Genomic DNA, 4,547 nt, shown 5'->3' with positions numbered 1-4,547 from the left:
TTACCTACATGCAGGCAATACACACATACACATAAAAAATAAAAAATTATTTAAAAATATATATATATATTTTAGACTGGAGAGATGGGTCAGTAATTAAAAAAAAAATGGTTGCTCATGCAAAGAATCCAGGTTCAGGTCCCCCCACCCACATGGTGGCTGGTAACCATCTGTAATTCCAGTTCTGGGGTATCCTAATGCCCTCTTCTGGCCTGCATGGGCATTGCATGCATGTGATATACCTACATACATGCAAGCAAAACTCATACATATAAAAATAATTTAAAATATATATACATTTTATTGTTATTGTGTGTATGTGTATGTATGTGCATGTGGAGATCAGAAGACAACTTGTGGGATTTACTTCTCTCCTACCATATGGGTCCCAGGGATCAAACTAGGCCTTGCCTTCAGGCCTTCCACTGAGCCATCTTGCTGGCCCAGATGGTCTTTTTTTATGCTGAGGTGAGAAGACCCACCCACTGTCAGTGGCCCCTTTCCTTGGCTGGGATTCTGGACTCTTTAACTGGAGAAAGGGAACTGACCAGCAGTATGATTCCTGACTGTGGATGTGCTATAACCAGCTGCTTCAAACTCCTGCCATCTTGACTTCCCCAAATGAACAACAGTCCTTCCAATTTTTAAAAAAACATTTTATTTATTATTTTTATTTTATGTGTATGAGTGTATTGCCTGCATGTATGCGAGTGCACCCGTGTCGTGCAATGCCTGTGGAGGTCAGAAGAGGGCTTCAGATTCCCCTGGAACTGGAGTTAATGACGGTTCATAGCTGCCATGTGGGTGCTGGGAATCGAACCCAGGTCCTCTGCAAGAGCAGTCAGTGCTTTTAACCGCTGAGCCAACTCTCCAGCTCCTAGATGGTCTTCTTAAAGTACAGATTGGACCTGGCTGCTCCTTGCCAGAATCCTTTCCTGGCTCCCCATGGCTGACAGGATAAAATCCAAATCTTTTCACCTTAGCCTGGATCCTTCCTTCTCTCCTACCCATATTGCCCAGCTAAGTTCTGAGCCTCTTACATCTCCAAACTTTGTAGACACTCTTTGCTGTGTATCTGATCTGCCTACAGCACTCAGGAGAATTGTACCTCCTTTCAGCCATCACATCCATCCAACTGCCCTAAGCAGCAGGCTTTGCAGACAAACTTGAGACTGATTTTCAGCTGTGTTGCATACTGTCTATGGGACTCTGAGCAGTTCCCTTCCACTCTGAGCCTCAATGAACTCATCTCTAAAATGGGGAATCAGAGAGCATTCCATAAGAAATCTTGAGCAACGCTCACCACACAGTAGACCACAAAATGAAAGTTTTGCTATTACTCATGATGGGAACTAGATTAACCACTAAGGAAATATGGATTCTTGACTCTAACAAAGTTTTTTGGTTTGGGGTTTTTTTTTGTTGTTGTTGTTGTTTTGTCTTTGAGACAAGGTCTCCCTGTAGCCCTAGCTGGCCTGGAACTCCCTATGTAGAGTAGACTGGCCTTGAACCCACAGAGATCTGCCTGCCTCTGCTTCCTGAGTGCTGGAACTAAAGGCATATGCTACCACACCCAGTTCTAATGAAGTTCTTAAAGGTCCTGATTCCCGTCTGGAGATAGGGCTGAGCTCTGCTTTTTAACTAAGGGTGAAGTTCTAGATCATCTTTCTGGATCTATCCCTAGGGTATTCTGTACAAATATAGTGTCTTGTCCAAACCCTCCAATCATGGCAACTATAGTGAAGCCAGGTGCTCTGACTTCTAGAGCTTTCTGTGAGCTGCTTGCTCAGCCTGAAACACCCTGTCTTCTGTAGTCTTTGGCTGGGGTGCAAACCTTGAAATCAAGACAAGAATGTGTCTCCTCTGTCAACCTCCTGCTTTAGCCTCCTCAGTGCTGGGAAGATCAGTGTGCACCACCATGCCTTGCTGCCATGGGATCCTTTGTGAAGGTCCTGTCTGATCTGAAAGTCCCTCATGCCTAGTAGGTGAACACAGCTGGAGCTGTCTTGAGACAGCTGGTCTGAAGCCCAGTCTCTATGTCCTCTGCCCCTGAGCCTGAGTGCTCTTACAGTAAAATGAGAGTCACTCCTTGCTCTAATTTGCTCTCTGTTGCTTTGATTAAACACTGATTAAAACAACTGTTTAGCTACTGTTCTGTTGCTATGATGAAATACCACACCAGTTCATTTTGACCTACAGTTCCAGAGGAAGAGTCCATCGTGGTGGGGAGGCTTGGCGGAAGGAGCAGTACGCTGAGAGATGACATCTTCAGTGGCAGAAACAAAGAGTTGGAAGTGGGGTGAAGCTATGAATTCCCAAAGCCCACTCCCAATGATGTGCATCCTCCAGCAAGAGCACAGCTCCTCAAGGTTCCACGACCTCCCCCAGACAGTGCCATTCACTGAGAACCAAGTTGTGGGGTCTCTCCATCCCCTCGTGGGTCATTGGCCACCAGTCCACGAGGACAAAGGGATCAGAAGCGACGAACAGGGTCAGGACGGCCAGTGAGCACTGACAGAAGAAAGCCCTTCCATGGAGGCAGATTCAGTGATACAGCTCCAGATTCAGTGACACAGCTCCAGATTCAGTGACACAGCTCCAGATTCAGTGACACAGCTCCAGATTCAGTGACACAGCTCCAGATTCAGTGACACAGCTCCAGATTCAGTGACACAGCTCCAGATTCAGTGACACAGCTCCAGATTCAGTGACACAGCTCCAGATTCAGTGACACAGCTCCAGATTCAGTGTGCTTTATTTACATGTGGCAGGGGGATCCTCTCATCCGACTATAGGGCAATGCCTAATTATCATATAGAGAAAACCTGGGGGTAGTTTCTTTGCAGGTAACTATGCCAAAGGTCATGTTCTGAATAAGGTCAGGCATCTGTGCTTGGAGGCACTTTCCAGGTAAGTCAGGAAGGAAGCCCAGGCTGAGAAAGGATCCGACCTTAACAGCAGGGTTCCCCAACACCAAGTGTTCAAATACTTGAGCCTATGGGGGACATTTCTCATTCAAACCAGCACAGAAAGAAAGGGTTTCATCTTACAGGTTATAATCCATCATCAAGGGAAGCCAAGGCAAGAACTCAAGGTAGGAACTTGAGGCAGAAACCATGGAGGAATGCAGCTTTCTGGCTTGCTCCCAAGCTCACTTTGAGTTCCTTTGTTTATTTTATGATTTATTTTTCTTTTGTGTGGATAAGTGTTTGCCTGCATGTATGTATGTGTACCATGCATGTGCCTGGAAACTTCAGAGGCCAGAAGAGGGCATCAGATCCTCTAGAACTAGAGTTAAAGATGGTTGTTAGCCACCATGTGGGTCCTGGGAACTGAACCTAGGTCCTCTATAAGAGCAGCAAGTACTCTTAACCACTGAGCCATCTCTCTAGCCCCATAAGCTACTTTTCTATCTTTTTTTTTTTTTTTTTTTTTTTTTTTTTTTTGGCGGGAGAAGGCCTCCCTTTAGCCCCAACTGGGCTGGAACTTACTATTTAGACCCGGCTGGCTTTTAACTCACAGAGATCCACCTGCCTCTGCCTCCTGAGTGCTTCTGACTCCATTTCTGCTATAAATCTCAATCACCCCCAGAGCTGCATTTCTGTGCTCAGTTCTGGCCTCCATTCTCCTCCTGCCTGGTCCCAGTGTCCTGCCGGCCTGTAGACCTCGGAGGCCTCTGGCAGTACCAGTTTCATATACTCCTCAGAACCTTGACTGTGGACAGAGCTTCTCTGCTGAGATACTGCTGGGGGGTGGGGGTGGGGTATAGATCTTTGCAGAGACTGTCACTGGGATGCTAGGGGTAGACTTCTCTGTGGACTTTGTGGAGGTGGGGTCTGGGGCACATAAACTCCAGTTCTATGGAGGACACAGCTGGCCAGGAAAGGCTTGGTGAGTATGGCCATGGCAGGCTGAAGGCTTGGGCCTTGCCCACACTACCCCAGCCCTAAAGGTCAAGGACATAGTCTATCTCTCAGAAAGGGAGGCACGAGAAAGGACTGGGGTCATGGAGGTCACTGAAGCATCAACTCTGGAGTGAGAGCACACTCTGAGTGCTGGACTACAAGTGATTGTACGTTGTTAAAACTCCTTACCTGTGTGTTGTAAACAATTTCCACACTGTCCACCACCTCCACTGTCAGTCTCAGTGATAATGATGTACTATTCCATCAAAGTTCACTCTAGGAAAATCAATGAATATTTATTGGACTTACTTACAAAGCACAGATGAGGGGGTTACAAGAACGTGGGTGCTCCCCCAACCCAAGGCCACACTGGAAGGAAGGTCTTCACCCAGCATGAATGATGTCCCCATAGCCACACAGATGACATCTCCTCTTTCCCCTACTCTTTCCCAGCCAATAAATTCTTGCCCTTCCTCAAGGCCATGTACAAGTAGGGCAAAATTGCCTACAACAGATCCCATGACCCTCCCCAACCCTCCTTCTATGAGGGGAGGTCAACAGTGCACCAGTCCAGCTGTGATGATCTTTCACAAGTGAGCACAGTGAACTTCTGAAGACGGGGTTTGTAATGGTTTGAATGAT

The sequence above is a fragment of the Nannospalax galili genome, unplaced genomic scaffold (assembly GCF_000622305.1).
Source record: "Nannospalax galili isolate Female #2095 unplaced genomic scaffold, S.galili_v1.0 scaffold23, whole genome shotgun sequence".
In the NCBI taxonomy this organism is placed as follows: domain Eukaryota; kingdom Metazoa; phylum Chordata; class Mammalia; order Rodentia; family Spalacidae; genus Nannospalax; species Nannospalax galili.
The sequence above is the reverse complement of the archived record's forward strand: the minus strand, read 5'-3'. Positions refer to the sequence as shown.